This window comes from Protopterus annectens, chromosome 9.part0, assembly GCF_019279795.1.
Source record: "Protopterus annectens isolate FY-2018-M chromosome 9.part0, PAN1.0, whole genome shotgun sequence".
Lineage (NCBI taxonomy): Eukaryota > Metazoa > Chordata > Ceratodontiformes > Protopteridae > Protopterus > Protopterus annectens.
Genome location: NC_056743.1, coordinates 1596168296 through 1596189527, shown reverse-complemented (window position 1 = coordinate 1596189527; position 21232 = coordinate 1596168296). Strand labels below are relative to the sequence as shown.

The window sequence follows — 21232 nt, the reverse complement described above, 5'->3', positions numbered from 1 at the left end:
GGGCTGTTTTCACTGTTTGGGTTCCTTTTTTCCCTTCTTAAAAAGGGTTTTTTTAAAAAAAGAAAAAAGGTTTTTAAAAAACCGGGGGTGTCCAAAACTATCTTATCGAAATGGCTCTCTGATTGTATCTCATTTATCTACAGTAAAGCAGGTATTGCATTACAGAACAAGATCAAGGCTCATTCTAAAAGGGCGGTTTCTACTTCTGCAGTCTTCTTGACCAGGCTACGTATAGATTCTATTTGTGCAGCTGCTACGTGGTCATATCCACATACTTTTATATCTCATTACGAAGTGGACAAGGCCTCTAGGGACAGAGCTTCATTTGGATCTGCTGTCCTGAAACAGGTACTCCCGTGAGCCACCCAAGATTGTGGTGCTGGGGATGCTACCCATCATTAAGAATGAAGGCGAGATTGAACAACTTCACATTAAGAAGTTATGTACTTATCATAATGTTCCATGTGAGTTGTTACTCTCGCCTTCATTATTATGACCCTCCCTCCTACCCCCTTCCTACGTCTGGAAGCATGAGAGGTTTCACTTGATAGGTTTTGGTTTTCTTGAAGACGTTTCCTTTTACCCTGGATATATGATTTCCTCGAAATCTGGGATAGGTTTTCTTCTCTGGTTGACAGCAAACAAGATTTGGGGAATGTAGTGGTGCATTGTGGGATAGGGCTTGGCCTCGAGCTGTTCGAGACCTCGAGCTTTGCTATTTGGCCGAATCGGAGCCGATGTTCGGCTCTGGACCCATCAGTAATAATGAAGGCGAGAGTAACAACTCACATGGAACATTATGGTAAGTACATAACTTCTTATTGTTTAAGCACCTAAGGGGTCATTAGTCTAGTGGGACTAACCACTCAACATAGTGTTAAATATAAATAAAATGAGGTTGGCTGTTTTGTTCTCAGCTGTTTGAAGAGGACGTTTAGTCTTTTGTTCCAGGGAAGGGTTAAGTGCTGTGTGACAAATCTATCCCTTTTTTCTGTTTTTATAGTTGGAGTAGACTAGTGTTTTATTCTGGGACTGGTTAATTTTGTTTGTGGCAGTTGTTAAAGACAGTTGTATGTTTCGGGGAATGGCAATGCACCTTACTCTGAAATGCACAAAGCTCAGTTGAGTTGGAGTGGGGTGGGGTGGAGATTCATTGTCCTTGTTGGAAGTGCACTAGCAGTTACCAGTGTGTGTGTGTGTGTGTGTGTGTGTGTGTGTGTGTGTGTGTGTGTGTGTGTGTGTGTGTGTGTGTGTGAAAAGTCAGATTCTGAAGTGCACATTTAGTGTATTTCTGTGTGTATGCTGCTGGCCTTTTTTCCAACATGCCTATTCATGCTGTGCCTGCTGACCATCAGTAATCACACTGTTATTCAAGAGCTTTCATTCTCCTGTGATGGCAAAGTCTGGCCAGCTGAAGACACCATATAGGCAGCCTTAACAGTGGTTTATGCCCTCACCAGCATTCTAGCTATCAAGGCATGTTTATTAAGGGCCCAACCCATCCCTTGTATGTATACGTATCTATGTGTGCGCGCGCACGTGTGTGTGTGTGTGTGTGTGTGTGTGTGTGTGTGTATGTGTGTGTGTGTGTGTGTGTGTGTGTGTGTGTGTGTGTGTATGTAAACAACCTGCAGTAGTGAATGAGCCACTGGTCCCTCCCTGTGAAAGTGTATGCTCTGATGTACCCATGATGAACGCTATTGAGACTGTGACTTTGTGGCTGAATGCCCATTCCTGGGAAGACCTTTGCATTCCTGCCAGTTCTACAAGGCATTGTTAAATTAGAAGACTTTGGTCTGCCTCACCCATTGAATAGCCGAGCCCATTCTCCCCATGCAAGCTCCAGCAGAGGCCTGGACCATCAGTCAAATTCAGGTCATGTGTACAGTAATCAGAGCTGTATCTTTCTACACCAGTGGAGCGAGAGCTGGTCATATTATTTTGGTTTTGCAATGTTTGGGTTTAGCTGTGCATCATCATCTCACCGAGACTGTCAGGCATGTTGGGATTCATCCTCGAATCCTTGAAGAATTGATTAAACTCAAGCTAACCGACATTCACTACTCACTCAGAAACCAAAAATAAATCAAAATGGAGATTACCTGTACTCTATTCATTGCTAAACTGTGGAACTATGTCTTAGCAGATACCAGAAATATCTCATTTTATTTACAGTTTAAGATATCTGTACCTCTCAAGAAAATGGTCATGCACTTTAACAACCCCCTTAATAAGACGCATTCTTATGCCAAATCTAATGTAATTTTTAATTTACAGTCTCATATTAATCATGTCCATTATTAAAACAGTCTTACCCTTTTGCCAACCCAATTGTTAAGTCTCGTTCCCACTCAGTCAAATCAAACATATCTTGCAAAGTGCTCAGACTTTTACTGTAGTAATCCCCTGGTTACAGGCCTCAAATGAACTTAACTGTTTGGATGAAATATGTATGTGCCTTGTTTGCTGTGTGTATGCTAAAATGAAAGTCAGAATATGTACATACACGCAAATAGTGCTGTATGTTCTACTGATGTCTATGAGATTTACTTGCTTTGTACACCATAAAGTAATGCTGAATGTTCTGCTGATGTATGAGAGTTTTACATGCTGTATATACTATTTTCAGTAAACATGTTTGAACTTTAATATGCTGTAAATACTTTATATGCCCTGATTCCAAAAGACTTGCTCTCGGTGTGACTTACTCTGCAGTACGCCTGCTTTATAGGTAGGTCTTACACACCCATAGTGTGTAAAACATCGTGATCATCTATTAAATTATGTTGTCCTGTGTGTTGTATAGTATGTTTTACTCTTGCTCATTCATGTATATGTAATATGAAGCTTTTCTCCTCAGGCCTCTGCTGAAGAAGGACCTTATTCAGTTGCACCCTTCCAGTAAACAAACGTGAGTAAATAAATGCATAACCATTTTAAAATGTAGTTAGACGAGGTTAAGATGTCTGAAGTCTGAAACAGGGCCTCACAACTGAGGGAGCAAGACAGAAGCTGTGAAAAAGCCTAGTTTGTCATACTGACTTTGAGTGTAAGGAAAATCCTGGAGTACAAAGGAATGAGTTTTGCACAGTTTGGAGTGATACATAGAGAAGATCTAAGAAGACATGGTTCTACAGTTGGAGCTCATGCTAGGTGACTCTAATAGGAGTTCTTTCACTGAGCAGCTAAGATAGTTGATTAAGAAAGAGTTGAGGACTCTGATGAAGGTATGGTTACTAGTGGGCTACCAATGAGCAAGTGCTATTTCATAATTTTCACTCGTAAGTTGTTGTTGTTTGTCTTTCGGCTTTTTCCCGGTAAGAGGTCGCCACAGCGGAACTCCGGTCCGCTAATAATTGGCAGTAGATTTTTTTTATGAAACGCCGAGGTGCCAGCTTGATGCCCAACCTTCAACGAAGGCACACCCATTTACGTACGCATGTCTTTCGAACACTACCAAGTGACATTGTATAAGATGTGTAAGGAAAACAACTACATTTGGTAGGGTTAATGTACAAGAATGTGTAGAAAGGACAAAAAGGAATCTGGCAAGATTTGTCAGAGGAGTCAACACATGTTCAAATAAATTACATGAGAAAAGCAAAGAAATGCATGAAGAAACAAAAGTCTTTGAAAGAAGGGCATAGCAGAAGGGAATCAGGAAAACGGTGTAAGTGGAAAAGGATCTGTGCATTACAGCTCATATGACCTAAAGGTAAACAAGCAGTGTGAGAATGCAGCAGGGAAGATTGATGGTATATTGAGATGCATATGAAAAAGTATCTTGTGTGCAGTTGTGGAGATGTCACCCATATAAAGCTATAGACTATAAACAACTGAAGAAGGCAAAAGTACACATTTCTTCATGAGATTGGAGCTATTTTAAACAGAATACAAAATGTATGGCTGGTGGGAGAGACTTGATAGAAATGTTAAGCATTTGGTGATGGGCCACTGCTGTGCACCTCACAACGTAATTACTCATTTCAGTGCAGGCTGTGAGTGAATAGGATACATTTTTAGAAGATCCAACATTTCAGAACTGTACCGTCATGCAAGCTTTTACACTAACAAACCTGAAAAGTGCTGCAAAAAATAAAACTCTATTATCTGATTCCTTGATTGATTTTGTACCCTGGTAGTCTAGCTTCAGCAATGCATTATTTGGCTTTGTATCTGAGCTTTTATGGCCACATCCAGGACTCCCTATACATCAGTGACAGTCATTACTTAAAAGGTGCATTATGGCAAGAAACAGATAAATGGAGGGTAAACATCTCCAAGGTAGAGAATTATAGCTTCCTTCATGCCATTCATTCTAATAAGGTTTCCAGCAGGGGCACAAAATGAGATAGGTTATTACAGATGTAAATGCAGTGGCAGCCATAGCTGTTTGATGGCTTGGTGGTACAGAAGGGACAAAGACATATGGCATGAAGACTGAAAAAGACTCCTAAGGACTGGATGCTGAAGCAGAACATCATTGGCCCAGTTGACCATAATTCAAATATAGAAATATGCATGGCCCTACTGCTATGAGGAGAAATGCAATGTGGTCAGTCTATGTTTAGTTTTTGTTGTTTTTGCTTAGATTCTCCTGCACTGTGCATAAGTGGCATGCAGCTTATTTATACTCCTTGCATGGCAGGTTCCCAGGATGTGAATAAAAAGGGAATAACAGGCACAGGAGCTCTGCTATTCTGCTCCATTGCACACCTGTATGGGTGGCAGGCTGTTGTGAGCATCTTTGAATGAGCCATTCATTATTTTCTTTATTTGTATGGTGAATATAAGCTGCGTGGCGCATGCGATAAGTACATAGTGTATAGTGTGTATAACTAGATAGGTAAGGGTTCTACTCTCAGTAAGGGAAATTCTGTCAGTGTGAGTGTGTGTGTGTAAATATATCCTCTGCAGCAGTGTGCCTCTCTTGCCTATCTGTGTGCAATGGTTTGACATTGTGAGTGGGAGGTTGGCATAATGGTTAAGGTGTTTACCTTACAAACACAAGGTACTGGGTTTGATTCTCACTTGGGGTAATTGGCTAGACTTAAAATGGCCCACAAAGGCAGTTAGCCTAGTACTAAACTATGAAACTATGAAAGATTCCACAGCTGGTGCTTGGGCTTTAGCATGTATTATAGTTCCAGCACATGGGAGTCTGCAAATCCAAACAGTGTGGACATTGACATCACCTGGCTTTGATGAGTGAAGGGCAGACAATATAACCTTGTGAGCTCTGCTATTGGAGTCAGTTGCTGTGACAGGTGGTAGCCACTCCGCATCACATTCCACATATCTAGCATCTGCTGTCTACACTGATGATGCCAATAGTATGATGCCAACAGTATGATAAGCCAACCTGGGACTGCAGTTACAGATTCCACAGCCACTGCAAGCTAGACATCCATCAATATGTTGTCTATTACTGAGCCAGCCAGATAAGCCTCTGTAGCAGATTGTGCAGCCTCTGGCAATATTGCATCTGTACAGCTGGATTAAGTAAATGCAGATCATAAGATATGTCAGGTAATGGACAGTGGCTTTAGTCAGGGGAAACCTGCTGAGGTCTATGATGTGCTGTTCATTGCTGCTGCAGGTGAGATGCTTATGAATTATCATATACTAACGCCTTGCAGGACAGTGGGTATGCCCAACTCTTAGTGAGATGGAGGGCAGAAAGCCTGGAACACAAATCGGTCAGATGTATGAAGATTTATTTTATTTATTTCAGTTTGATAACTAGGTAAATGGACAGGATGACACACCTTTTTCAGTTACAATCTGGACACCATTTATGGCTTTTTATAACAATATTTACATGTTTTGTAGATTTGTGTATGACTTATGTTTTAGTAATGCTTAATGGTAAAGTACAAAGCATTTTAGATAGGGTGGTAGCAACATATATATACACGCATGCTTATCCCTGTTACAAATTCTTCCTGATGCATACCTGCTTTTTTCTAATTTTTATTATATGAACATGGAATATTTCATATCTGATTATTTTTGGAGAGTACCTTGTCATCATGCATTAGCCTCTTTCATGTTATGACCAGGACTGTGGTGCCTTCCTTACTGGGCACATTCTTCACTGCATCACCATAGGCTTCTAGGCAATGCAGAGACACTTTAAGGTAAATATACATTGTATATGTATTCTGCATGGTGTAAGCTGCACCCTATATTAGGTACACTTGCAGTAGGTTTCTCCTCTGGAAGGCATGCTATAAAGAACATCCTCAGATGCAGATGTAGATGATTATGAATTAATTTCTGATCATGACCCCTATATCACTAGGTGGGTTGCAAACTGGCTCACAGGTAGAACCCACAGTGTGAAAGTAGCTGACTCCAAGTCAGACTTCTGACCAGTCACGAGTTGAGTCCCACAGGGTTCGGTGCTGGGTCTTCTCCTGTTTGGTATCTACTTCTCTGAAGTCCAGGCCAACACAAAGGGACTCTGGCTGAAGTTCACAGGTGATTGCAAGTTATTATTAACTCCCCGAGTGATGTTGACATTCTACAGAAAGGCCTCACTGAGACCAACGACTGGTGTCAGAACCAGCTCAATGCTAAAAAATGTGTTGCCATCCTCTTTGGGGAAAAACCCAGTTCCCATGAATTACTACATCGATAGTAGTCTACTGAACACAGAATGTGTTATAAGAGATCTGGAAACACAGGTTGACAGCAACCTCTCTTTTGACCACCACATTGCCAATGTGGTCAGAAAGTCCTATGTGGCACATCTCATTACTAAGGATTTTGCATCCAGGAAGAAAGAGGTCATTGTCTCCCTCTACTCTTCCCTCATTAAGCCAGTCATTGAGTACAATGCCCCATTTAGCATGCACCTCACTAAACACCTGTAACAACTTGAGAGGCCGCAAACGTACCTCACAAAGAGGATCCTAGGCCTTAAACATTTGCCCTATATGGACAGACTAAAAAAACTCCAACTATTCTCTGTCTCATATTGCCTTCTTAGAGGTGATCTCTGCTTGACTTACAAAGCAATATCTGACCCAACTCTGTTAGAAATGCTACGTCTAAAGAAATCCCAGTCCCTCTGCACCACACGCTCCAGAGACTTCAGCCTCATTACCACACTCAACAGAACATGCTGGTGGGACAGGTTCATAACCAAGAGAAAGCTCATGCTATGGAATAGACTTCCCATACATGACAAGCAGAACACCTCACTGGCCTTCTCAAAGAGAAATCTTGATGAGTGGATGGGAAATAGAAAATTCATCCCAGGGATCACTCCAGTGGCTTTACTCGACAGAGGCACTGGGAACAAAGATAGGGTGGCACTATGCTAGGGTAATCCTATGGGCTAGGCTTGTAAAGGCCCCAGGGCCATTAGCCTAGTACACACCTATGAACCTATATTCAGTATTGCAGTTGTGTGATTATCAAGGTTGTCAAGATCAGTTTTAAGGAAATTCTGTAGAGTGCTAGTGTTAATTCAGATTGTTTTTGGCTAGTACTTCATAAATACAGTGCTACATATTTAACTATGTATACTAAGCTAGCAGTGCTTTCTTTTTTATATTGTGCCCATACTTTTTTGTGTGATAGGAGTCTGAACATTTAGTAGTGCTGGTTTTAATTTAATGTACTAAACTTGTAAGCAGAGGGTAAAGGGGCTTCTGCTATATGTGTTAACTTCAGTATATGTCATGAATGCCGCTTCCTGGGGAGATGACCTGCTTTATCTGTCTTTCTGTCACTGTTCAGCCAGTATGGTAATCAAAAGGAAAAAGACAAGCTATAGAAGGATGGGGGAAGACTGTATGACACACTTGTCTGTGTTGATGTCATAGAAAAGGTAACGGTGCCTGTTTTACAGGCAAAGTAGTCCAAGAGAGAGAGAGACATTGAAAAGACATAACATGGGGAATGAAACAGAGCAAACTTAATATGTTCAAGTGTGTTGAAGGTATTGGAGTTAGGATTTGAAACTGATAAAGATCAAATTCAAATAGAGTTACTGAGTGAATTGTTCATTTCTTCATAGGAGCGACAAGGTGTAGTGCCAGGAAAATTCAGCACGTATGGATGGGGGTAAGATGGAAGTGTGGCTACAGGAGGTAAGGTAGCAAAGGAATGTGACTACTTCCATAACCTAGGTTGTAAATGAAGTGCTTTGGAGAGGGTTGAGGATTCAAGTCTGCTTGAGCTTGAGTGGTTTAAACATTCCAGCTAATCCTAAGGCCAGGGATCCAAATCTACTCCAACAAATGAATAAGTCAAAGAGGAGAGATAAAGTAGAGTTGGAGTTGTCACACAGATCCTACCCCTTCTATGGAAAAAAACTCCTCCCCACATTAAGCAGTCTGACAAAATGTCTGCCTTTAAAAAAAGAGTTAACTGGGTGTGAGTGTTTATAAATTTCCCCTGGTATGATTGGCCTGGTCCTCCACAGAAAGAGAGGGTAGACCTAAGGGTGGGTACTGGCAAGGTGGATATGGCTTTGCCTCTCGTTTGCCTTGTAACTCCTGTGATCCTTTGTGTCTTGGAAGATATGAGATGGTATCTAGATGAAGGCTTTCTCTTTGATTTGTTAAGAGCTGGTAGGCACGTTCCACATATTTTAGTAACTGGTGTGGTGGTGGAAGACTGGAAGTTGAAAATGATGGTTTCCTTACACAAGTTCAGGAGTGAGTAAGGTATCTATAATCCCACTAATCCATCCATTTTGATTCATTTTTATGATTAGGTCTCCAGAGAAGTGAACAGATTGAATTCTGTGGACCTGGCAAATCTGAACTCCATAAAGGCATTTGCTGTGCCCACAGATAGTTGGTAGGAAAATAAAAGGGTAAATAAGGCATGCTTCAGTGTAATAGTGGCCCTTAAAATTGATTGATTGTTTTCTGGAAGTATGTAATGGCTGTTGGAGGGGAACAATCCAGAGAAGAGTTGGTATACAGTAGTTTGCTGTAGGTGTCAGTGCTTGTGCCAGTCCTGTTTAGTGTATCTGTGTCTGATATCACAGTGGGTTGGAAAGCCTGCTCATGGTATGCAGAGCAGAGCAGTGCAGAAGTCATGAATGACATTGTGGACATGTGGATTGCAGAAGGGATTTGACATTTACAAAATGCAGGTTTATTTGCTTTGTAAGGAAGAACCCAAAGAAAACAGGCAGTGTTTGTTGGAAATCCTTGATCAGGACAGAGAGAGAAAAAAAATTATTTTCAGTTTAGTCTGGTGATTGTGAAGGAAACTGGATCCACCAGTGCATTAGAAGAACAGTAGTGATCATGTAACTACCATCACATTCTTCAGCATTGTATATATGCTGGATTCACTGCTTTTTGCAGTCATCACAGTCTTTGATTTTTCTTGACTTTTGGATAAATTGGGCTCTGGTATCTTAGAAATATTTGGATTTATCAAAAAAATTAACTTGATTGGCATTCTAGCAATTTTTCTTCAGTAATAGATTTTTATTTTCAATTTTCTCTGCAGTTGACAGGAGCAGTTCAGTCAAGTAAGCATTTGAAAATGAAGTATTGCTCAGTACATGTGATGTAGCAGTGTGATCATGTCGGGTCTATATTATAAGATCGAAGTTTTACAACTTCGAATACCATATGGGTGACACCATATGAGTGAAGTTGTAAAACCTCGAAAGCAAAATAAAAAACGTAAAAATAAAAAAAACTACCGGATTGCTCTGAGCACTCACCACACCTCCCGCTACTTAAATATACCTACTCCGAGATCCCACTATGTTGAAGTAAAAGGAAGAATTCCTTATGGCGATCTCCGTTCACACTTGTGAGGTTTTAAATATTCGCTTATATGATGTCGCCCATATGGTGTTCGCATATTTAAAACTTTGGTCTTCTAATATAGGCCTGATCATGTCAGTGCATTATGAGCAGTACGATAAGAGTTGTTGGTTATAGGTACATCTGAGACTTCCAAGGTTTTTGCCAAACCAGTCTCGACTGTAGACAGGTCATAGGAGCGGATGACTTGAAGCCATATGCGATGTTGCTGTTTTTTTGCAAGTCAGTGAACTGTACTTCACTGACAAGCTTGCTGGAGCTGAGGTGAGATGGCGTCCCAAAATAATTCCCTGATCAGATGTTTGAAGATCAGTGGTTGTCTTGGGGGAATATGGTGACCTGTTTGTATTATTGTAGTAGCATCTGCGGATAATATTTTAGCATCCACTGAGCTGATATCCATCCTTTATTGACATTGCCACTTGCCACCACATTACAGCACTCGGACCATTAAAAAAAAAAAATATATATATATATATATATATATATTTTTTTTTTTTTTTAAATGATTTGCTTGCTTGTTTCATTTTTTTTGGGATGATGATATGTGCTGAACACTGGAATATATACTGCTCATAGAGGCTAGGGGTACAGTAGAATAAATGATGGCATTATAGAAGACATATCTACACCTATCAGGTTTGTGTGGTATTATATTATGTCACTGTTAAAAGATTTATTTGCATTGATTATCCCTGTACCATTTAAAGTCTTTTGAGGCACTTGTTTCATTTTGTTATAAGGAGACAGTTCTGCAAAAATTTAAGCTGAGAATGTGCAGTTTTGAAAGCAAAAATCACTTGTGTACGTGTATACTAGTGGTGTTTTTGCCCACATTATGTATCAGAAGTGACTGCTTGGGCAAGTGATTACTGCAAAGAGAATTATGCTGCTGGTTTACTTTTTGCTGCAGATACTGAAAAAAGTTGCTTGGGTGCAGTGTTTGCCACCTTTTTCAAGGGTGATCTTCCTGTTTATGTGAGTTATTCAAAATGACAGTTTGTACGTTAAAATCTGGAGGTACAGAATGAAGCTTATTCATAGGTTCATAGGTAGGTACTAGGCTATTGGCCCTAGGGCCTATACAAGCCTAGCCAAAAATGTACCCTGGCTTTCGCCACCCAAGAAAATTATTTTCCTGTGCCCCTGTCAAGCAGAACCACAGAAGTGATCCCCGGGGTGAATTTCCTATTACTCATCCAATAATCAAGATTTTTCTTGAAGAGTGCTAATGAGGAGCTCTGTTTGACATAGATAGGGAGTCTGTTCCAGAGTATGGGAAGTCTCTGGGACAGGAATCTATCCCTCCAGCATGTTCTGTTTATTGTGGTGACAAGGTTTAGGTCCCTAGAGTGTGTAGCTCAGAGGGATTGGGATTTCTTTAAGTGGAGCATGTCCAACAGCTCTGGGTTTGACATAGCTTTGTATGTTAGGCAGAGATCGCCTCCGAGTAGGCGATATGTGACAGAGGTAAAGCTGGAGTTTTTTGCAACGGTCTGCGTAGGGCATCTGTTTGAGGCCAGTAATCCTCTTTGTGAGGTATTTTTGCGGCCTTTCCAGTTGTTGTAGATGTCTTGTGAGGTACATACCAAAAGGGGCATTGTACTCTATAATGGGTCTAATGAGTGATGAACAGAGGGGGGAACAATGACCTCTTTTTTTCTGGATGAGAAACCTTTTGTGATGAGGTATGCCACGTAGAAGGATTTCCTGACCACTTTGGCTATGTGATTATGAAAGGAGAGACTACTGTCCACCTGTGTCCCAAGGTCTCTTATCACACTTTCGGTGTTAAGTAGACTACCGCCCATGTGGTAGTTCATGGGTACAGAATTTTTACCAAAGGGGATGACAATGCACTTTTTGGCATTGAGCTTGAGACCATGTCTTTGACACCAGGCATCTGTCTCAGTGAGGTCCTTTTGTAGGATGTCCACATTGTTAGGGGTTTCAATTATGGCTCCTAGTTTGCAGTCATCTGCGAATTTAGTTAGCCAAAGGCCTTCTGTGTTAGCCTGTACTTCAGAGAAGTAGATACCAAACAGGAGAGGACCCAGGACTGAACCCTGTGGTACTCCACTTGTCACTGGTCTGAAGTCTGATTTGGAGTCTGCTTCTTTCACAGTGTGGGTTCTTTCAGTAAGCCAGTTGGCAACCCATCTTGTGACATAGGAATTTATACCTAATTTTTTAGTGAGTTTATCTATAATTCCAGAGTGGGGGATGGTGTTGAACGCCTTGACGAGATCTAGATAGGCTGTGTTATTAGCAGCTCTTAGCTTTAAACTTCTGTGCTAAGCTGCCACATTCATTTGGCGTAATAAACTCATGTTAGCTGAATGGACGTCTGAAATGAAAGACTGCAATGAAGGACAGTAGTGTGCTAAAATATTTATGGTAGGAAGAGGAATCTAGGGATAATGCGTCATCTTTCCAAGGTATATGGCAATTTTAAAACCATATTTATTGTACTTTGCATGCTTTTAGTGACCATTCAAAGGGATGCTAGGCTGGTATGTATTTTTTTCTATGTATTATTTATGTTTTGTTGAGAAAAGCTGCTTATTTGTGCAGACAACCTGTCTGCCAAATTACAGTTTTGCGTATATTCCTGATTATTACAGACTAGGCCAAACAAATAATTCTACATCTTGTTATGCACTTAACATGCAAAGTTAAATTTTGGTCAAGTGAAAAAAATTGACATGGGTTGTTTCCCTTAACTTGGTGGTGGTGGGATAGCAAGAAACTGAATGACCTATATGTGGGGATGATGCCATTTATGTAGAACAAGAATCTTTGATTACTTGTGTGTCAGTTGATGACAATTGGCTAAAATGAAAACTTCTGGTAATTTTTATTACTTTGATAGTATTTTGGGATTTATGCAGAATGTTTGTAGTGAACAGTATAACTTAATTTAATAACTTAATTTCTTGAATGAATAAATTCATCTTTTCAGACATTTTGTGTGGCTGTGAGCTCAACTTGTTTTCTTCTCTGTTCCACATAAGAAGCTATGCAAAACTCCATGGGTACTTGCGTATTATCGCAACCACAGTGTGTCTGCATTAACAACCTTCTCTGCATTCTTAGATGTTGTAAACCTGAGTCTCTGTTTCATACTGTTATCAACTCTGTTTCCCGTTTTAATCAACTCTTCTTCTTCTTCTTAGGGAGTAACAAGATATCGTCATAATAACGTTGAAAGCTTAAGCAGAGGAAATGCATGGATTTTTTTTTAAAGTAGTATCGCAACCACACTTTACTTTGCTTTCACAGTTGACTATGAATGGTTAAATGATTTAAGTGAAAAAATTGCTCTGTTTAGGAAAGGGATTTTCGATAGAGAACTGTGGCATTAAAAAAAAAGTGGCACACAACTTTAAACATTTTTAAATCATTTTAACATTCTGTGTCCCTGCCCTTTTAATATACGCCCCTTTTAGATAACATTTCCTTTACTCTCAGTACACTTTACCATACCCCCAGTAACAAATTACCATTTCTACGTTGCCTACCTAGTGAGACACAAAGCCAAGCCATCTGTACAGGAGTGACATGTCACTCATTCACAAAGAACTGATTGGTCAGCGTGCACGTTGTAAATCAGACTTATACTAATGGAAAAAGGGCCGGTTGCCCAGACTTTTTCCATTAGTAGAGGTCTTTTTTACAGCAACGGATAACGCAAGATCTCAGTTGCTGTTTAGACACTGTCTCGCTATGTTAAAGGAGTTTAACATAGCGAGACACTTTGTAAAAAGCAACTGAGATCTTGCTTTCTCCATTGCTTCCACCCACAGCTCTGATGTACTGCGTAAGCATACACATGCGCAGTACATCAGAACTGCCGCAGAATACCAGACAGCTGCAGAAGGGCAGCAAGAAGGCATTATACAATGCTATTATTTAAGAAAATTAAGTATTTTTTTCTTAAATAATGTCATTGTATAATAGCAATAACCCACTTCTGGGTGTGGGTAATGCTGGATTTACCCATGGTTGTCTGTGTTTGGCAACTCAGGCTTCGCCCTTGTGACCAAACCACACCAACCGTGGGTAAATCCAGCATTACCCACACCCAGGTGTGGGTTATTGCTATATTGATCACTGCTCCGTATCACAACCGCACATTCTCACACACATACTTTCACAGTATTCTCGGCAGCATGATGTTTTCAGTTAAGAACGGAATGTTGCCGAGAATGCTGTCAATAATGCAAAAGTAACTCCTCCTTCCTCAGGTCACCCATCACTACAAGTAATGGCAGCTTTCACATGTTCTCTGTCTGGATACTGTTTTGAAAAACTGAAGTTTATTCTGAAAGCAGTGTTTAGTACTTAACTTATCCTAGACATCAACTTACAGTTTTAAATTATTCTACCTTTCTCCCATAAATTATTTATTTATTTTTTATGCTATCCAATGAATAGGTTTCAGTCTTTCACCTCAAAAATTGGGGCCAAAACCAGAAATAATTAAGGACAATTGGGGACACGTTTTAAAAAATATATATTAGAGCTATTAACTTTAGAAGTTGACATAGTAAGATAATGTGAATTAGCATGCATTTAGTGAAGTAAATTGTTAGAACAGCTCTATATTAAAATATTGGAAATATCAGCACTCAAAATCCCAAAAGACCCCTCCCAAAAAAAAAGACAGAAAACACAGGAGAAGAGCAAATCTTGAAAATCGCTTTGCTTCTTAAAACTTCTTTTTGCATGGGGAGGCAAGCCCCCCCCCCCGCACCCCAAATGTGGGAGGCAAGCCCCTCCCAAACTTACATATACCAACCCCAAGATTGCCATACCTTGGAGAAAAGGGAATATTCTGAGAACTGGCATGTCAGATTTAATATATATAACTCCGATCTTTTGGCCATTCCGTCTCTGTATTTTGGGACTCGCTGTAGCAGGTGCTGACATTTCAATTGGTTGTAGTCTATAACTCTAATTATTGTCATTATTTACTAAATATAATTCACTCTCTTTTCTTCCAGAATTGCCAGTTTTAGGAAGTATTAGAATGGACAGAGCAAAATTTTGGGCTAAAATGGGTGACATTCTTAACAATCAAATCAGGGACATGTAAGAGGCATGATGCCATTATAGCTGAAAGTAGGACATAACATATAAGTACCAAGTGGGTCTTCTTGTGCCTAGTAACCATTCTGCTCACTTGTTCAGACAGGACCAGATCAGAATGGGGCCCTCATTCGGGTAGCCATTAGCGGAATTTTTGTTATGCACCTGCCACCCCCAGTAGACATTGGAGATTTCATTGAGCAGTGGGTCTTAGAGAGGGCATGTCATAGTCTTTTGTAAGTGATGAAACCCCTCAGAAGGACATGTCCTTCACTACAAGTAAATATTTCCTATGTAATCCCTGGTCATAGCACAGAGTGTGAACTCAGGGCCTGCAACCCACTCTCACCCCAGAGAGAGCGATATGTAAGCAGATGTTGCCTTGTCATACCTCTCCCTCCCTTCACTAGCATCTCCAGTACCCAAAATGCTAATTAAACCAAACATTATTTCTGTTTATGTTGAGAAAAGCTGCTTAGCCATACAATGAACTAGAATGCCAAGTTGCCATTTTGTATATATTGTTCTTCCTTTGAATACTGTATGCTAATGTGCTGGATTGTGAACAGTACATCTCAGGTGGCTTAGTGGTAGGTTACTCTGAGGATGGTGTACGTGGTTGCGGGTTCTAATCCTGGAAGTGGTTATTATGGGATTGGGAGGGTGGCCTAATGGTTAAGGTGTTTGCCTTATAAACACAAGGTACAGGGTTTGAGTCTCACAAGGGATAACTTGCTAGGCTTAAAATGGCTCGCAAGGGCAGTTAGCCTAGTACTGTCTTTGCTCCAGATCTGCTAAGTGTGTTTGCTGCTAAAAAGCTCCATTTGCATTTTCTCAGTCACAAGATCCTTCACACATTCTTGGATTGCATATACACAATCTTCTTATCTTTGTTTGGAGGTTAATTTCTTGTTTCATTAAGTGAATATGACACCATGAAGCTAGCTGGCTTCTCCATGGAATGGCTAAGTTTGCCAGTTGTTCATGAGGTCAGAAACTAGGCAGTACGATTGCAGTATCCTAGTTGTGTTGGAATGGCTAACTTTTTAACATAGATTGGTGTACCCTCAGGCACAGTATAGAGAAGAGCAAATCTTGAAAATTGCTTTGCTTCTTAAAACTTCTTTTTGCAAGGGGAGGCAAGCAGTGGAAGAGTTTGTTCTAATACCTGGCCAGACTACTGATTGTATGTGAATGTGCTGGAGAGCCAAGGTATGCAGAGAAGAATTGAAACTTCAGATCACATTCAGTAGCCAAAGAACAGAGTACTTAGTCTTGCAGAAGTATGCATCTCCTGGCAACATTTCTGAAGAGTGACACTCAAGCATATTTTGTTTGCAGTCCACTGAGGACTGGCAGATAGTGTCTTGATTATTTATTTAATTTTTTACTTTTCTATTAGGATCTTATTGCATATTACAGCATATTTTGATTAGAGTTAATGACAAATGTAGTCAGTTCATTTAAAATCTGGCTGGAATTCATAAACCTGTACAGCCCTAATTTATGAGGAGATTGTTTGTGATGAGCCACTCGGCTAATTTAGACATGTATTAAGTAGTGAAGAGCACTGACAGGGCTAGGAAAGGACTGCATAATTAAAGAGAAGCAGCAGTGTGCTGCTGTTTGACTGGAGTAGTGCACTACACGTGAGCTTAGCTACACTAAAGTGTGTGATCAACATGAAAAACAGCATAGTAAAGGCAGGTTGACATGGCTAAGTCGCTGTGCACTCACATGCACTCCATATAGGTGCATCTTGAGCTTGTCCAGCCCAGGAAGGGCAGCATATGAGCTACCAGGTAGACTTATTGGTGGTTGGTATAGTAGCCATGCTAGTGTTATAAATGAGAAGAAAAGAAGGTAGATGGAAACATAGGAAAGGGAAAAATAGCAATTTGGAGCCAAACGCACAAGGGATGCCATAAGGTATAAAAGGTATTGGGAAAGGAAGGGTACTTTTTTCAGGAAAAGAAGCCTTTTTGTAATAAATAGAAAAGCACAGGTGTGAAAGGTAGAGAATGATGGCTGTGGATGTAGTAAAGGGAGAAGGTCAGGTAGCAGGGAAAGGCAGACAAACAAAACAAAGACTCTGGCAGACAGTTGTGTTACATTCCTAAAAGATGGGTAAGACAGTGGATGGATACAGATATACAAAGGGCGGAGAAGTAGTGATGTGTAGGATTAAGCAATGCACATGGAATGGAAAATTAGCATGTAAGGGAGGGAGAACATAAGGATAGGGATTGATAGAGACCTGTCCTGGTTTAGATGGCAGATTGTCTCTGAGGAAAACAAATGCAGGCATTGTTCATATTATGGGAAAGCTACTCTCCCAGAACTCAATGAGTGGAGCCTGCCAAATCACATGACTCCACAAACCATTCCAGAAAGTGCTACATATTGCCAAAGTGGGCATCTAGTTACTACTGTACCTCAGCCTCCTCCTCAAATGATGACTGAAGACCAGGGCAGACCTGTCTGGACTACATTCAGAAGAGTAGCCTTCACCCTTGTCCTGAGAAGTGGCCTCCAGTAAGGAAACCACTGTTGCCCTTGTCACAACCCTCCACTGGACCAGTAATCAAAGAGCCTCAATCCTCACTACTGGCACCTGTGAAGGGACGTTCACTGGGAGGATAATGGGTACACACACAGTATTTCCAGATGCAGCTCTCTACATCAAGTGCAGTTTCCCTTAAGAGCACACACACACACACACCACAGTCAGTCCAGGGCTGATTTCTCACTCTTTCTCCAGATCCACAATAAGACTCCCCACTGGCACAGCTATAGAGTTGAGATCTCAGCTGAGTGACCAAGCCAAGACCTCCAGCACTCAGTGTTTCATGTCCTTACCCAAGTAGCTGACACACACTCTTTGAAGTTTTATTTAGACACACACACACACACACACACACACACACACACACACACCTGGGAAAGGCTGACACAGGTTTACTAGATATGCCCCCTTCTGTCCAGACTGTAAAGTAGTTTCCACTGCCACCAGTCACTCCTCGACAGCTACTTAACAAAGGGTGACCAATTTTACTGTGTAATATTAATATTCGTACAAATGGTAGTCTGACCAAGAGCAGGGCTAGTAGGAGTGGCCCACACAGTGTCACCAAATAAGCATGCAAGTACTCTCAAAACTTAAAATATCTGTGCAAAGATCAGCCACAATGAAATGTTTAAATATATTTAATTATAAATAAAAAAACAAGAAAATATGAAGTATATATTCACAGTGACATCAGAGTTCAAAATCACAGGAAATATTTAAAACAACAATGAAGGGCAATCTCAAACAAATAAAGAAAAATAGTATCTAAACTAAGCTTCACTATATTCTGACCGAATCTGAGAATTATACTATACCCTAAAAACTTACTGATAGAGCAAGGCAGATGCTGTGAATGGTTCTTGTGGTCATCAGGTCCAAGATAGAATAGAGAATACTCTGTCTCACTAAGAGACGTCTCAAAATATTATCTAAAATATTACTGCTGGAATAGTTTGCAGAATGACATCACTTCATCTGACTTCTAGTTCCCAGGCAAAACTCCCATTGCTGAAGCTGGCAGTATTTAGTGTCTACCTGTAAAAGTATCCAGACAAGGATTTTTGTTTATTTTTATTTATTTTCATTTGGGTACTGGGAAAATCCTACTGGACATGGTTCCTTTTTCAGCAGAGGCCCGAGAAGAAAAGATTCACAATAACATTTTCACAAACCAATAATAAACATTTGGTCTGAATTCACACAGTACAGTACACCAATGACAGTACACTTCTTCTTCTTCTTCTTCGCTTTTTTCGGTTAGAGAGTGTCGCCAGCGGATCACTTGTCCGCACATTGAATGTGGGAGTTTTAGTTGTCGAGTTGCCAGCCAGCCAGCCAACCTTCCAGAACACTCACACACACACCTGGGCTAATTTAGAGTGACAGATCCACCACCCTCATTGGGATGTAGGAGGGGAGGAGATGACCGAGCACCGGAGACCCACCACAGGGACAGGAGGGGACACATGCAGAGACAGAACAGAGAGACCCCCCAGGAAGGATCGAACCCGAGAACCTCTTGCTGCAGGGCACACTGCACCACCACACCACCACCATGGCCGCCCTACCAATGACAGTACACTAATGACAAGTAATTATTTGGCATGTGATATAACATTGTATAACAATCTCTTGGCTTGAATTCACACAGTACCGTAATGAACATTATTTAGCATATGGCATCACATTATATAATATCTCTTACAAATATTAATTTCAACAGATGATAGTGTTGCATTTCAGCATCTGCCATTCAGTAAACTAGGGGTGTGGTACAGGTGGGTATCATTATAAAAGATGTGAGGAGTGTAGAAGTATGGGATGAAGGAGTGATTGATAAGCATAGAGGTAAAGTGATAGAGTGAGAGAAGGGGGTTCTAGTATTAACCTGGACTGTTGCAGTTACAGAGCCAAGAGTTCATCAATTGTGTTTTTAGGGACTTTTTAAATTCATGTATGGAGGCTGTGGCTGTGATGAGAGGAGGACGTTTATTCCATTGCTTGGCTATTATGTTGGACTAGATGGATGAGACGGTGGCATTATTATGTTTAGATACTTTGAGGAGAAGTTTGTTGGTGGAGCAGAGGTTTCTGATGCAGAACTATGGAATTATCAGGTTTTGAAGTGAAGGTGTTTTCTCAGGATGATATAGAATTTTATGTGACAGGAGAAGTTGATTGTATAGAAGTAGGTGAGGAAATTCCAACCACGTGAGCTACTAGACAATGGTGTGATCTGTAAAAGCTGTTGGTAGTGAATTTGGGTATTTTGTTGTAGCAGGCTTCTAGTTTGGTTAGTTCAGATTTTCTAAGGTTGGTGAGGACTGGAAAGGCATATAGTAGTGTGGACATAAGATGTGTATGTGCAATAGTAGCCCTAGCAGTGTTTAAGAACTGTTTCTATATTGAGTACCTAGTTTTTTTTTATGGACTTTCTTTATCGTGAGAGAGAGATATGGATATCAAATTTCATGTTACAGTCAATCACAACCCCGAGAAGTATTGTGTGGATAACAGGGCATATGATAGTTTTGTTATGGGATATGATGTTAACAGAGAAATATGAAATTTATAAAATATGTTAATTCTTATTAACACAAAAGTATACCAATGTTATAAGAATTATTATACTTTTTTAAGAAACTAAGGATTCTCTAAAATGGATGTTTACCACTTTAAATTTTAAACTTCAAATACTAATTGATTAATTGTTTTATCAATTTACCAAGGCTATACAAGATGAGCTGAAATTTTAGTTTTTTATCTGATGAAGTCAAGCAACTGCATGACGAAAACGTTTGAGAGTGTATATTGTGAACGTTAATAAACTTTTTATTCAGCGATTCATTTCACCTACAGTGTTGGCGTGGTTGCGGTTTCCTTTACTGACTTTTTTGGATTTCATGTTAACAGAGAGATCAGGGTTATTATGTTTCGTAGGTTGGAAGATAAGTTTTGTTTTGTTTGGGTTGAGTATTAGCTGTTGTTTGGTGATCCCTGATTTAACAGAGAGAAAGGAAGCTTGAGTTTGTTGGCGTAGCTCTTGCAGGGAAGAGGAGGCACAGACTAATGCAGAGTCATCTGCATACTGGATGACTGAGGAATGGAGAATAGAGGAGTAAAGGTTATTGGTAAATATAGTAAACAGCAGCAGTAGAAGAATGGAGCCCTGTGGAACCTCTATTGTTACTGGGAGCATAGGTGATAGCTCTTGGCCCCACTTTACTGCCTGCTGCCTCCCTGTTTGGTAATTATGAAACCATGTTATAGTGGGCTGGCTAAGATTCAGTTCTGACAGAGCATTTATAAGCATGTTATGATTAACCATATCAAATTCCGTGGAGAGTTCTAGGAAAATAGTGGAAACATATTCACCATTGTTTCCATGGCCATTAACTATGTGAGTGAATGACATGAGAGCTGTGGTTCTGCTATGGTGAGATCTGAAACTGTGTTGAGTGTTTGTGAGCAGTTTTGAGTGTTGAGATGTTCCATAATTTGTAAGTGAATGCACTTCTCCAGTATTTTTGAGAGGGGACACAGTATAGCTATGGGTCGGTAATTTGTTAGTTCTTTTGAGTTGCCTCCTTTATGGAGGGGAATAATATGAGAGACCTTCCAGAGGTCAGGGGCTAGTTTTTCTGAGATGGAGAGGTTGATAAAGATGGTGACTGGATGTGCTTTTACATCAGCAGCAATTTTTAAAAAGTCTGCTGGGATTTCATCTGCGGCCAGAGTGTTTTTTTTTAGCTTTTTGAGCAAT

At 40.4% G+C, this 21232-nt stretch overlaps 1 protein-coding gene across 7 annotated transcripts in view; it reads left to right on the top strand.

The window, feature by feature from the left end:
- EVI5L (ecotropic viral integration site 5 like) overlaps positions 1-21232 on the top strand; it is a 2636797-nt gene that overhangs the window by 45613 nt on the left and 2569952 nt on the right. Inside the window, exon 2 of one of the 7 annotated variants that reach the window (XM_044084536.1) lies at positions 2861-2911. The exons of the other annotated variants lie outside the window; for them this stretch is intronic. The gene's annotated coding sequence lies outside the window, so the exon portion shown is untranslated. The remainder of the gene's footprint in view (positions 1-2860; positions 2912-21232) is intronic. 7 annotated transcript variants of the gene reach the window in all.